Here is a 15,576-nt window from a genome sequence, read left to right as displayed (position 1 = left end):
CTCACTACATTGCCGCAGAAGCTTTATCATGGGGTTCTCTTAGCTTTTCTTATGTGATCTAATTTTAAGCAGATATTTTTGTATACTCTGGCCAGCTTCACTAATTTTTAAGCTTGCCTCTTGGGCGCTCACAACTGTGGATGTGGTATCTGGGTGGTCTGGGTTTATTGTTGGTCCTTTTCGTTGGTCACAAAGTAATTAAAGCTGAAAAATATATCCCAGGTCTTCTAAGCATCGAACACTTTTCATAGGCGGCATACACGCGAGTCAGACGCACCGTGTATGCCGCTTCACTTTTTTTCTAAATAATTAGAAGTGTTCAGCCTTTATGTTGAGCCACAAATATTGTTTGGTTAAGTTCAGTAAAACCTTATTTGTAAAGCCTCCATTACCTTCGCAAGCGATCATTTTTACACAATTGTTTGTAGCATATAATACACCTTCTATCGCCCTTCATTATCATCATAATCATCAAATATTACCCAATTTCTTTTCGCCTCAACGCTGATTCACATATGGATACTCGGCCCATAAATTTTCCCCGTTAACTCTGTGCAAAACAAATCTGAACATATGTAGTACATATTTTTCGATTTTCTAACAATGCGGCCTAAGCAATATGTATACAAAAAATTTTAAGTGTTTGATTAACTTTTATAAACTCCAAGAGAAAAATAGATTTGTGATTTTAAAAATCTTTCATATATTTGAGAAATGACAGGCATTAAACACTTCGTAAAATATACACCAGTTGAAATATTACAATCATTTAAAAGCAGAACTGTGTTTGCCAAAATCTGTTGACTAAACTGCCAATTAATCAATGGAAAGTTGAAAAAGAAAATATAAAAATGAATCGAAGAATAGGAAAACTCTCGCAAATACAGTACAGCAACTTTTAATGTTTTTGCATTCAATGAAGCTAATAATTTTTACGGCGGATGCATATGTATGTATGTATGTACATATGTATGCATGAAATTGGATAAGTATATCTATTTGTACATTAAGGTATATTAAATCTCACATTTACCAGAAAAATATATCCAACTGTAAATTTATTGTAGGAAAAAACACGCTTCTTCGAAACCGTTGCCAAGCAAATAAAATTTTATTAAATTTAACAAAATTTATGAATCAGTTAGGGAAACCTGCAAATTATCTACGGGGCTCCCTAATGTATATACATATGTGTTCATAAAAGCTTTTTAATTGCACGCAATTAGAACTATGTATGTATAATTAGCTTTTAATATTTTAAATTTATATGCAATTTAATAGCTTAAAAAAAACTCAAAATATTCAGAAGTTGTAAAAACTTGGTTGTTAATTTTAATTGTTTTGCTCATACGTATACGTATTTCATTTAGGTTCCTTTGAAGAATAAACAATATTTATTTAAAAATATCTAAGCATTTATTTCAAAGTATGTAGCTATAAAATTCTGCTGATCACTTTGGTGCTCTTGCTCAGATGATTTTCTTAATCGTGGTACTCTTCATATTTCTAATTCCTAGGGCTTCGGCGATACAAATTTTATCTCAGAATATAGTCAATGTTTGTGCCAAATTTTAACTAAAATAGCCGTTTTAAATAGTGTGAAGATCAACTCATCTTTCGTAGATAGGCTTTATATGTATGAATATAATTTTAGATTCGTTTCAGTGCCACATTGTTATATTTTATTTAACATTAAGCAAAAAATGTATTTATAAATTTTTTTTGAAACCTAGCAATTTGTTGTAAACCTTAATGTAATATTTAAATTATTTAGGTTATTAAGTAAATTAAAGTTGACTTTTAAACAGGTGACCACCCTCTTCAAAAATATATTGGAGAAAAAGTTTTCTTGAATTTCTTTGTTTTATACCAAAATTCTTGGTCTTGCTTTTCATATATTACGTTGCAATGTTCTCGGTAGCGTTTAAAACGGATAGAATTATATCGCCGGACTAATTTTTAAAGCCTTCCTCTGCAGACGAATCGTTCGTGTTGCCTATCGTTCGTGATATAGAATAAGGCTGTAAATTTCAAATTAAATAGATTGTATATTACTAACAAAGTAGCAATTCTATAAAAATATTTTCCAAATCAACCTTTTTTAAACCTCTATTGTTTGATACCCATATCAAAATATTTCATATATCTTATTAATTAAATAAACTCTGAATTTCTAAACAAAAGGCAACATTCTTTAATATAAAATTTAAGAAATAAAACCTTCTAAAGACTTTTGTATTGACAGATTTGTATGCTTAAAGTTTCCAACTAACTTACTAATTAGACTGAATTAAACTTTTTGAGCTGTTGGCAACCCTATTAAAAAAAATTTCAAATAAAGATTTCTTAAGCTGCTCTCGTTTGATACCCATATTAAAATATTTATCTTAGTTTAATAAAAACTAATTTTGAAATTCTAAACAGGTGGCAACCCTCGTTAGAAATATTGTCGAAACAAAGCTGTTTTGAACCCCCCTCGTTTCACACCCATATTGGGGTGTTTCACTTTCTAAACAGTTGGCAACCCTCCCTTGTTTGATATCCATAGCAAGATATTTCCTTTGACTTGCTAATTAAATTGATTTTGAATTTCTAAGCAGGTGGCATCTCTCTTCACAAAAGAACAATACTATGTGTTAATCCAGGTTGCAACCTATCTGTATGTCCAAAACGTCAAGCCCTTTTAGCTAGAAATAGCAACAAACATACAAACTCTTTCACTCAAAAACTTTCACGTTTACATATAAGCAGGGTTCGTATTTGCACACACATGTGCAGCACATCCTAACATTTTAAGCTCTCACACGTGTGCTGTGCATATAAAAAATTAAAAATTTGCTCACATCACATGTGTGTGCCGTTTGGTAAACAGCACGGGCACATGTGTGTACTTTCTTTTTATTAATGTAAAGCACACGCACATGTGTGTGCTATGCGTAGAGAAACTTATACACTTCGAATTCTAACTCAAATCTTAAAATAATTTTTTAATATGTTTTCTGTCATATAAAAAACAAACAACATCTCACTTTTTATTGAATTGTCTTTCAAAAAATAACGTTTAATAAACAAATTCTTTTAAGAATATATTATGTGCATGTGCATGGGCTGAAATTTGTACAAAAATCGGCTCACACACATGTGCATGTGCTTAATAACAAACAGCACACACTTTTCTGTGAGTAGAGTTTGTTTTCCACTTATGCACACACATGTGTATGAGCAGTGAGTGCAAGTTGAATGTGTTTCTGGCGTGTGTGTGAGCAGAGCATGTGTGTGCAAATACGAACCCTGCATATAAGTAACATGCATTGGTAGGATTAGTAGGATTTTAAACCAAGTTTCTAAATATTTAAAGTCATTAAAAAAAAAATTAACTAAATATTGCGGTACTTAAAGATTTTTGCTTTTATCTGTAATAAAAAGTTATTATGTACCAGTATATCTCCACACGTACTTGTGTACTTTGTCGTAGTTAATAAGTTTGTGCGTCACACAAAGCGGCCGACATTGGAACAATTAATTAATTAGATTAGTTGCCAAAACATTATACTTTGGTTAAATATATTACAAAATCACTTGCGGCAAAATCACAAGTCACAGTAACCCCCAAAAAGCAATAAATGGCAAACTATCATGCATATACATACATACATGCATATTAGCGTGGGCCGAAAATCCGCTTTTTTAGAATTGGTAATAACAAAAATATGGTTCATTATGCTCTTAACACAATCTGTGTGAAAAATGACAATTTTTGGTCAATATCTTAGGATCGCGCATGTCCATCAAAGTTCAAGTGCTAAAAAAAATGTTTTCTTAGCTTACTTCGATTCGCTTCAAAAAAGGTCCATATACCAAGTTATGTAGGACTAATACTTTCGCAGGTACTTGCAATTTTATTAAAAAAAATGTATTAATTGATATATTTATTACTTTTTATTTTTTGAGCACATTGAACTTTGATGGACTTGGACTTGAACTTTCACACAGATTATTTTCAGAGCACGATGAACCATATTTTTGCAGTTATCAATCAAAATTCTAAAAAAGCAGATTTTCGACCCACGCTAATGCATATATATGTAACTATTTAAATACCTTTTGCAAATAGAATTGAGGCCGGGTCATAATAGAAATTCCCCTGTAGTAAAAGTTTACAGCTTTAATGACCTAGTAGTGTGACATCTAGTGACTTGAATTGGCATTGCCTCATGAAATCTTCTTTCAAAACTTGAAAGCAAATTCGTAATATTCGTACAAAAATAAATTTGTATTTGCAATTGTAAAATTGCTTCAATGGTGGATCGAACTATGGGTTAAAGCTTTGAAGACATGCTTGAGCGCTTTTTGTTATCGTCGCTTGTAAAATTTATTGTCTTTGTTGGCATTCACTTGGAGGAAAATTTAATTTTCTACAGGGCTTTTACAAAGAAAACGTTTCCGTGTGTTACGGAAAACATGGCATAAAGTAGAAAAGTAGCAAAGACGGAAGCGCATGAGTGGATAATGATTTCCTAGACTTACGAGTATTATTTATGTGCTACCAACATTTACCTGCATGCATGTCGGCACATACATACATATGTAGTATGTATGTCTACATAAATCTACATAAATGTAGACCTACATGCAATATGCATACATGAACACACAAGAGTACATACAAATACGACATGTGTCCATGTCCGTTTTTTAAATTTCTTCCTACACCTGTCATTTAATACCTGTGCACTCCTACATAGCTTTATTCCTATGCAAATTTTTTGTGCTTCTTTTATATTTAATATCATGTTCCAGTGGACAGCCCACTCCACTCAAAACTAATCCATTTAAGCTCGTTCTTTGAGCAAGAAAGACATTATAAGTAGGATTATTGCTAGACTTAGCTGTAAATTGTATGTATAAATTTAAGTGAGGCTTATCTCATGGCAATCTTGTATACCAGTAATGAACTATCACAATTCACAAAACCCAGGTCAAAGCTACAGCTAAAGTTAAAAAGTTAAAAAAATGCACAATAATAATTTAAATTTTTATGGAATTTTTATTTAATAAGTTTTAGCTGTGCTATTATACGTGAAGAACAATATCAATCAAATGTTCAGCACGGAACATTTTGCGGAACTTAATTCTTTTACCATAATTTAAAATGAAAAACTATTCTGCCCCACTGTAAAAGTTTCTTGTGCTTTTAATTGCTACCAAATTTTTAGGTTTTACACAGTTCTTCCACAAAATGTTTGAAGTAGAGTTATTCAGGCCGAGTCTGAAACTCACTCTCGAGGGCAAATGACTCTTCACTTTGTTCCAAATTTTGATGTTCGGTATTTCTCGTTTTTTTTTTTTTTTATGTCAAATGCACGTGAACTCATTTCGTTTTCAAACCCACTTCCACTCTATTAATAAATCAATGAAAGCCTCGTGATCCCGGAACTGTAATTCCGCGATTTCGGGACATGGAAAAGTGGATACCGGGATTGAGTGCCCTAGTATGTATATACCTAATTGTATTTATACTTAGTTAACGTTTTCGATAAAGGTTTATGCATTAAATATTCGATTTCCTGAACACTTACGTAGAAAACAAAAGAGCCGGTCCGAACTGATGACACTCTGTAGTGTTTCATTTAACCAGGCTAGCCAGATTACAGCTTCAAAGGCTCATTACTAGGCAAATGAGAATTTTTGGTAGTATGACGGGGCGTATGAGTAACCTAAAGTAGTCATTTGGTAATCTGTAATGAACAGAGAACGGAATTTTAGGCCATAAAAACCTATAAATTCAGCTAAATAAAATTACTAAATAGGAAGAAGAAAGCTCTAAAGATAGACGGTTAATAAATAAATTTATTTTAGAAATGTTTATTTTACAAGCAGAACGAAAATACGTTTAACCTACTTAGCTGCATCATATGAAACATTTGTATTTTGGATATAAAAATTTAAATTTTGTTCTTCCAACTATTTTACTGCAAAATTTGCATACATTTAAATTTTGTTAACTCCATGCCAAAACTTGTACGAATTTATCGATTTTGTGAGACTCAAAAAATGTTCAAACTTATGTACCTACATGTGTATGTACGAGTGGATTTGTAACACAAATTGGAAGGCGCCTGCAGTGGTTAGTCACACAACAGCATCATCAAACGCAATCCCATGTGCATGCGAATGTGTTCTGATTTTTTTTTTTCAAATATGTAAATTGGAACGTGCTACACCATAGACTAAGAATATGTCACAGCTTTTGTGTATCGCTTTAATCCACTTATATATACATCCATATGTATGTATGTATGTCTGTATGTAAAATAGTAGATATGCGTGCATTACTTGGCACTATGTATACGCTTAGGCTGGCTGACATGTGACACACGCAAATTACATAAGCGCAGTCTGAAATATGACGGTGGCATGTGGCAAACACATATGTATTTATACATACGTAATATGATGAACATGTGAGGCAAGTAGTTGTTGTGCTTATTTGCTGGCATGCAAGTGTGTCAAATATGCTTCAAATGCTAACCACAAAAACCACATGAAGTGGTGTCGACTCTTGCTGGGTAAAGCCAGTGTTGCCATTTGAGCTATTTTCCAGCTGGATTTAGCTGTTTTTTCGCCGTTTAGTTAGAAAAATTCCAATGTAGCTGCTAGCTTTTTTTTTAGCTTTTTTCTGAAAATCTTTTAGCTCTTTCTAGCTTTTTTCTAAATTTAGCAAAATCCTAATAAAAAATATTGTACGAATAAACACGGCTAAATTAATCTTCACAAAATTGTAAAAAGCAATAAACCCAGGTTGCATATACAATGTACAATGTCGCTCAAAGCGCCCAAAGTTTTCCATGTATTTTATATGGAGAAAAAACAACTTTTTGTAAAAATGGTATAGAATTCTCTTGTTTATTTAACTATTTTCTTATCGGAACTACAATTTATGGATCTGCCAAAAAAGAAACAAAAACCCCGAATAATGGAAAAGGGGAACCAATAAAAAAATCGTTAGTATTAAAAAATGGCTAAATAAATAATTGTGTATTATTATTATTAGTCTTCTGAAGAGAACCTGAGTTTTCCGATCGAAAAATACTGATTTTCAAGAATTCTATACCATTTCTACGAAAAGTTGTTTTTTCCCCATATGAAAATACATGGAAAGCTTTGAGCGCTGTGTGCAAGGGGTATACTTTTTCGCTATAGAACAATCCTAGGGGTGAGAGCATTACAACTCCGACTTTACTTTTTGTGGACCACCCAAATGCTATATACTGTATACGCCATTAACTCTGTTTGAGGGGACAAATAATCGATTATTGCAATGCTACATATGTTCATCACTAACATAGTTTTGGCACAGTTTTCTGTTGGCGGCGTGATTGTCGAATATTTGCAAAAGTGTAGAAATATGGAAAGGTACAAAGGTATAAATTATCGAGTTAAATAACACAGGTTTACAAACATTCGTATTCAGGGCGTCGAATAACATAGGGATATAGTGGTTTGGTTCAATATGTAGAAACTTTTTCTTTTTGTAAATCTCTGTAATTAACATTTACTATTCAATAGATATTTGAAGTACGTTGATACGCCCGCGCCCTCAAGGGAGTATTATTGCCAAAAATCTGCTTTTTGTTATCGAAAAGTTGTTAATGAAGCTACCTTATTTTTTGTATTATGCAAATAACCTTTAATTTGTTATTGGATGTAAGAAATATATAGCTATTTTGCTGTTTTTTTTTGTGTGAAAAAACTAGCAAAACATTTGAATAGTGCCTTTACACTTTTAGCTTTTTTAAGCCTTACAAATTTTTTATTTAGCTGTTTTCAGCTTTTTTCTATGTCCATTTAGCTGGATCGTTGAAAAAATTCTGGCAACACTGGGTACAACAGCTTTTTTTAGGCTTTTGCATTACTCTATGTACTTGCTATTATCTTGTATACGCTTAACTTGCATTTGTCACTGTTTGCATTAGGGCTATTCGCGATCCGGTGCAAATGGCCTAGCATCATTGCATTGCAAATTTGTATTGCAAATTATTTGCAATACACAAACAAAATACACGCATTTGCATTTGTCATGGCTTGACAAATTTGCAATACCTAAAAAGCATAAAAATGCTATGCATTGCATTCATAAACAAAACCAAAGCTGATGCACAAAAATTGTTTTGCAAAAGCTTTACCATGACAGTTTAATAAAGGTCGCTCACAATCCATGGCATATTTCTGCAATTGCATAAATTTGTCAGCTCTTATGCACCGAATCGCGAAAAGCCCTATTGTAAATGAACCGTTGCATGCTTGCATCTTAGTGAAAATCAATATTTAATGAGATCGCAAGACTTTAAACAAATTAAATGCAATAAGTATTTAACAGGCTGGTTGAAAAGGTGTAAGCTTACTGTAAGTGCTGTAAGTGTATTGTGTTGATAAAGAAAGGCACATCGGTACGTACATAAGTACATGTACATAAATACTAGCAAGTCTATGTAGCGGTAAGTCCATCACATACATATGTACATTTAAATATGCTTGAATGTGCTTTTATGCCCACAGCGTTTGTTTTTTTTTTTGTCGGCTAGTGAGATGTCGCATACATACATACACAAGTACACATATGGGCATTTCCCAAAAAAGGTAAACCGAAAATGCAAGTAAATGAATTTAAATGGCTTTATAACTTTATATTTCGCATTCAGATGGCGAAAAGAGGTTTTGAAAACGTGAAACTGTGGAGAGAAGAACTGAAAAAATTAAATAAAAAATTTAATTTAGTATGTGTTACTAGTAAAAATATTGTATGGGGGAAAATCTGTCGCGTCCGATATGTCGCGTCCGTTACCAGATTTTAATTCAAAATTAAATCGACAACAAATTGCTTCACATTAAAAATGAATTGGTTGTAACGGTCCATAATTAGACTTTATTTAAAGAATATTTAATAAAGGAAAACCTTACACGATTCGCTGAGTTTTGCTTAGTTTTAACATGTACTCTGAAATCACTTCTGTTTTTGTCGCGTCCGTTATGCCCTACTTTTCATCGATTTTCTCGACTTCAGTGTTCCAAGCGCACCTAGTTTTTTCTCAACCAAAGGACGGTATAAAAGCTACACAACAGGAAATTTTTTTACAAGTGACTTCAATTTTCGTATGATTTATTTAACTCTAAAGTCATACGAATGTCGCGTCCGTAACCCAGGAAATACCCATATGTATGTACATTAGACCAAGTAAAAACTGAAATTTTCGCATTTAGTATAGTAATGATCCTTCATGAATCCCACCTCTCTAGGACAATTGTAAGAGGTGCCGCCGCGAGTCTTTAGTTATCCCAAATGTTTCCTTTTAAGGTCAATATAATTTTCTAGGATCAATGAAAACGCTTGAAACTGTAAGAAGGCATTCATTACATGCCATTTAAGCATTATGCAGGCTCAGATTATTTAAATTCCTAAATACGCCTTTTTTAATTATTTGTGCTATTGGGGTCAAATCTAGTATTTACCAATTTTTTTTTGAATTTAACGAATCTGAGCATGCATAGTTCTCAAATGGCATGTTATCAATTTATTCTTACAGTTTCGAGCATTTTCATTGATCTTAGAAAATTATATTGACCCCAAATGGAAAGAACTCATTTTCTTTCGTGTAATTCCTTTGGGAAAACTAAAGGCTCGCGGCGGCATCTCTCACAATCGTCCTAGTTGAGATTTATGGAGGATCATAACTAAAATGCTAAAATTTGTGAGTCTTATTCCGGTCGCATTCAGAATTCTTATTTTTATTTTTTTTTTGACGAGGTCTAATGTACATACATAGTAGCCACACTAAGCCGAACATTAAATGAGCGCCTGCAGACTATTGCTGCTCACTTGGCAGGGTGGGCTGGTCTGTGCTTTTTTAACTTGAAATAATAAGCAGCGCAAGCAGGCGTGGAAGTGACAATGTGGCATATTATAGTCTAGTTACATCCATTCATTAATATACTTAAGTATGTATGTATGTATAATTATAAATGTGTGTTTGCATTGTATGCAGGAACATTTAGCTAATAACTAGTGTATACATATAGGCGTTCGTATAGCATTGTATTTGTACTTATGCGCCAGAGTATCCACTGAACAATATAACAGCCATCTGCTGCCTACTGCCATCCGCTTTTCAGATTATACTCATATTTTTCGCTTATAAAAATCTTTGTGTGTGTGTGTGTGTTTCTGTAAATGACTTTCATTGTAAATTGTATGCGCATAAAAGTATATTAAGGCTGCAAATTTATTTAGAGATTAGGGCATAGAATTGTTCGTGTTTTGTGAGGAACCGAATGAGGTGAGAAGTGCTAATCGGGGTCCTCAAATACTTTCTGTAGTACTGGGTAACAGTTAAAGCTAATCGTTTTAATGAAAAGGAGAATTATATCCCAAAGATTTATGGTTTCATCGTATTTATCGAGCACCCTCAACCTACTTCAATTTTTTAAATTGCCACTACAAAATTAATAGTTATTGAAGTCTAAAAAATTCTTATTGAATTCCTTAGTATGACAGGGCGTATGAGTAACATTAACTACGTGTTGAATATTTTTTATACAGGCATCAGCTTTGATTTTAGTAATGAAAAATTAAACATTGTGATTACCATTAATATAGAAGGAACGCAAAAACGAATACGAATAAAAGCAATTTAAAAATACAAAAGGAAAAACAAATTAAAGTAAATTTGTTTAAAGTTTTTAGAAGTCTGGATTTTAAGGGGAGAACTATTTAAAGTTTATATAATAATTGCAAATTTTTGCTGTTTGTTGTTCTAGCATAAAAGTCTTAGGAAAAAAAGCTCCCTCATTCACCACTTGGGGTGAAAAGGTATTTTGAGATTCACAGAGCCCGAAGGACCAAAGCAGAGGCGTACCATTAGGGAGATCAAGCCCTCGGGCAGCGGAGATTTTGTTCTCCTTTTTTTATTTCACATTTCTTCTCTCTTGATTAAATTTTTAGATTTTATTTTTTAAAAAGAGACATTTGTATTTTTAAATAAAAGAAAATTTTTTAAAATTTATTTTATTTTACTTTTTTCTTAGTTTAATTTGTATAGTTTTTTATGTTATTGGTTTAAAAAAGCATATATTTTTTATTTCATTTAATTTTGAGGAGCTTGTTTTATTTTTTCTAATTTTCATTATTTTTTTTTTGTTTAAGTCTAATGTTCTTTTAATTCTTAGATTTATTTGTTTAAAAAGTAAAAATATTATTTTAATAACATTTAATTTTTAAAAGCATACCTTTTTATTTCTTCTTTTTTTATATAATATTTTTTTTTTTAAATGTGTTTAGAAGCTGGCTTGAGGTCCGATGATTTTAAATTAAAACACAAGTTTTGTGATGTTAATCAATATATTTCGATTACACACGGTAATCGTCATCAGGATTTCCAAATTTATTTGAGCGTCCGCATCAGTTGACGTGGTGTTTTACACTTTCGTCAACTGATGCGGACGCTCAAATAAATTTGAAAATCCTGATGACGATTACCGTGTGTAATCGAAATATATTGATTAACATCACAAAACTTGTGTTTTAATTTAAAATCATCGGACCTCAAGCCAGCTTCTAAACACATTTAGGAAATAAAAAGGTCGCAAAAACAAATATTTTTTTTTTTAAATAAAAAATATTTTTTTTTAATTACATTTAGTTCTTGGAAGCATGCTGTTTTATTTTTTTTACTTTTTGTATAATATTTTTTTGTTGCTAACTTAATTTTCTTTTAACTTATGTAAATATTTTATTGTTTAAATTTGTTTGTTTCCTTTACTTTTTGTGATCTTATTTAGTTTTACATTTTTTTATTTTTTATTTAATTTTCTTCTAGTTTTTGAATTTTGTTTTAAGAACAAAAATCCTTTTTTTAATTTTTAAGAGTTATTTTCTTCTTTTTTGATATATTTTTCACATTTAGTTTTTTACTTTATTGTTTTAAAAAGATTTTTTTTTTAATTTCGCCAAATTTTTAAAAATATTTTTGTTTGTTTTTGCATTCGATATTTTCATTTTATTTATTTTTTCGGTTTTTAATTTAACTTTTTTGTTTATTAGTTTTAATGGGTTTAAAAATATAAATATATATTTTTTAATTTAATTTAATTTAATTTAATTTTTTAAACACTTATTGCTAAAAGGCATAACGTTATCTTTCAATTAGTCTTTCGAAAGACAGTAAAGAGCTTTTAAGATAGGTGCCAGAATTGACAATTGTCTTACGAAAGACTTTTGTCTTTCGAAGACTATGGTGAGTTGAAAAACAGTTGCCAAAATTGCCCTGTATGACTAAAACCAAGACAAATTCTAAGACAAAAACGAATACGATTACGATGGTGAAGCCGACGGCTAACACGAAGGTGGGTACGAAGACGAAGGTGAAGACGAATTATAAAACGACGACGAAAACGAATGTAAACACGAAAACGATGAGGAAACTGCCGACGAAAATGTAAGATATATGATACGAAAACGCTAACGAAGAGGAATACGAAGACGGACGCTAAAAGGAAGACCGAGACGAACCCGAAGACGGAAGCGATTAAGAAAAAGAGAACGATTAAGAAGTAGCAGGCTAGGATAAATATGAACACGAACAGAGGCGAACCAGGATATGAAAAAGACGACGACCACATAAGTGAAAACGAACACGAACACGAATGCAAATACAACTACGGCCTTGAATTCGAAGGTAAACAATTCGGTAAACGATGCTTTCGTTCTCCACACATGGGTGCCGAATCGGGGGACCTTTTGAGCCGAAGCCGAAGTTCATTTTCTTCGGTACCCGTCACCAATGAAAACAGGGCTACAAATCTTGCGTATAATAGCATTGTTGCCGTTTCCAATTTCTTTTCCGGTCAAAAAAATTAACTAAATGGTCAAAAATTGACCAATTTTTATAACGTCGGGAAACTGAGTGGAGTTTGTTGCTCTTTATCAAGAAAATATGCCAATTCAGTTTTTTTTACGTTTTTTACATATTGCGTACAAAGTGCTAAATAATCAAAAATACATTTATTTTAGAAATGTTTATTTTATACGTAAATATGAATAATTTGTTCTTTGAATCTTTGACTATTTTCTCCTTTCGAGAACACACACACACAAACTTTAATCTCTATAGTTATAACCACAAGATGGATTTTGAAGTTTTCTGGCAGCATTTTCATTCGATTTTCACGAATAAAATCCTTGAATGTACTAAACGTGCGCTCGCCGTGAGTTCATACAAATGGCGTCAAATTTAAATATGGAACGTTTAAAACTTTCGTATAATCAGGAAAAGCAAGATCATCAAGATCTTTATACCATTTCTACGAAAAGTTGTTTTTTCCCAAAATAAAATACATGGAAAGCTTTGATTTCAAAATAAAAAAAATAGGGGTATATTTTTTTGGTTCAGAACAATCCTAGAGGGTGGCGGCATTAAAATTTCGACTTTATTGTTTTTGAACCACTCTAATGTACATACATATTTTTTTTTTGCCATTTTAATATTTCCATTTAGCCCATTGTTTCCATTTCAGTTGATATTTGCATAATTTCAACTTGTCCTCCTCCATTATTTTCATTCTCAAATGCCTTGAGTATTTTTCCATTGCAATTTTTACGAAAATAAAATTGCAAATAATGCTTGCTTGCCAAAATTCTATGTTTAATAGACTACTCGTCAAATTGAAAAAAAAAAAACACGCACCGACATGCATATACATGTGAACATATATGTACCTGACTGACTACATCTATCACCTGTATGGATTCCACCCTCATCACTGCTACAAAGTACGCCTCCATGCGGGTGCGCCTACATTATAGTACTTATATAAATCTATGTATGTGTGTATGTATGTACTTGCAGCAGCTTTGCGGTCACGGAAAGGTATTTGCTGTATGTATTTTTGGCTACACTGGAGCTGTTTGCTTTGCGCGCGGCAACTAAATATAAAATTGTTGCCACACAATCGCTTACGGGACTTTGGGGAATATTTTAAAATGTGACTGGCATAAAGCGGTGCTCGACATGCGGCTTACGAGGTCCCAGTGTGGCAGTTGAAATACATACATATGTGCGATTTACGCGAATGTTTGTGTGTCACTGATTTGGATTTGTAGGCTTTTTAAGATGCTTAGTAAACAATAGCAAAGGAGTGGGTAATCATAACTAGATATTAAGATTCTTCTATTTATGTGCAAAATAATAGGCATATCTATATACATACATACATATGCGCAATGCATGTAGGCTTGCATATTTTTAGCAATATTTCTTTGAAATACCAAAATTCCTTTTTCAAGAAAATTTTGCCTGAAGCAACATTCCTCTTAATTTCTATTCCCCATCCAACACTAAATTCATATTCTAATTACGTCTTTAAATTCCTCGCTGCCTGGTTGGCTCGTTTGCCTCATCGTCTGTTGGCGGCTGTGTTGGTGTTGTTGTTGCGCTGCTGATGCGTGGGCGCAAAATCCTTCCTTCATCTAAGTGAGCTGCAAAAATTTGAAGGACATTTTGCGTTTTAACTTTTAGTTTTTTATTAGCAATTTATTCACATTTTCGTTTTATTGAAATTTTATTTGTTTTTATTTTCTTTTCGCGTTGTCGTTGTTTATTATCTTTTTCACACACATTTATTTTCCGTAATATTTGCACGCTGTCCGTATAAACATACAATAATTTATTTCAGCACTATTTTCAATTAAAATCAACATTTCTTGCTTATTCAGTGTGTAATATTAACTCGCTTCCTTGTATATAAGTTTTTTATTAAATTTTTCAGTAAAATTTTTTGCTTTTCGTTGTTTTTGTATTTTATTTTCTTCTTGTTTTCTATTCACTACTCTATTGCTGCACACATCTTTTGTATCTATTCCAATACACAAATTGACATAAATGACCCAAAGCGTTGTGTCTAACAGCTTGGCATTTTAGTGGATTCGAATATACACTGCACACACACGAAAACGTATATACGCAACGGTGCAAACGCACCTCGATAGCCAGCGTTTTGTTGGCCACTAACTGCTCTAGGTACGTCTGTTGCTGGCGGTAAGTCCCAACGACTGGATTCCGTACGATTCTGCTGGCAACTGCTTCTATTTAACTGAGTGCTGCTTGCTTTTAATCTTTTTGGCACTGGCATCCGCAGGCTTTCTCAGCCAGCAAATAGGGTTGCCAGATGGCTGACGATATGTAAAAGTTGATTACAGAAAATTTCAACTGCCGCGTAACACTGTGAAATACGCAACGTATTAGTGTTCATGCGTCGTGGTAAATCACCAAAAAGATTTTGATTCGCTTCATAATTTTACTAATATATGCAACTTTTCTCCTTCAAAGGCCTACAATAAAATTTCGTAAACATTTTTTTGATCAACATTTTAGCCTCCTGATGTAATGGGTCCTTCTGACCAGTGATTTAAGAAAAGTGTTTTCAACTTCATTAAAACTAGCTGATAGAGGGTGAAAGTTTGTTGCAAAAAATATAAGCGCAAAATTTCACTTGACGTCGTAGAAGATGAAATTATCTTTCGAC

At 32.4% G+C, this 15,576-nt stretch overlaps 1 protein-coding gene across 1 annotated transcript in view; it reads right to left on the bottom strand.

The window, feature by feature from the left end:
- LOC108362298 (protein retinal degeneration B-like) overlaps nt 1–14,756 on the bottom strand; it is a gene marked incomplete at its 3' end in the record, with an annotated part of 21,451 nt that extends 6,695 nt beyond the window's left edge. Inside the window, exon 1 of the mRNA XM_017615233.1 lies at nt 14,411–14,756. The remainder of the gene's footprint in view (nt 1–14,410) is intronic.
- Nucleotides 14,757–15,576: the final 820 nt, after the last annotated feature.

Source organism: Rhagoletis zephyria, unplaced genomic scaffold (assembly GCF_001687245.7).
Source record: "Rhagoletis zephyria isolate East Lansing unplaced genomic scaffold, Rhagoletis_zephyria_1.1 Rzeph_scaffold_00980, whole genome shotgun sequence".
In the NCBI taxonomy this organism is placed as follows: domain Eukaryota; kingdom Metazoa; phylum Arthropoda; class Insecta; order Diptera; family Tephritidae; genus Rhagoletis; species Rhagoletis zephyria.
This window is presented reverse-complemented; position numbering and strand designations above follow the sequence as displayed.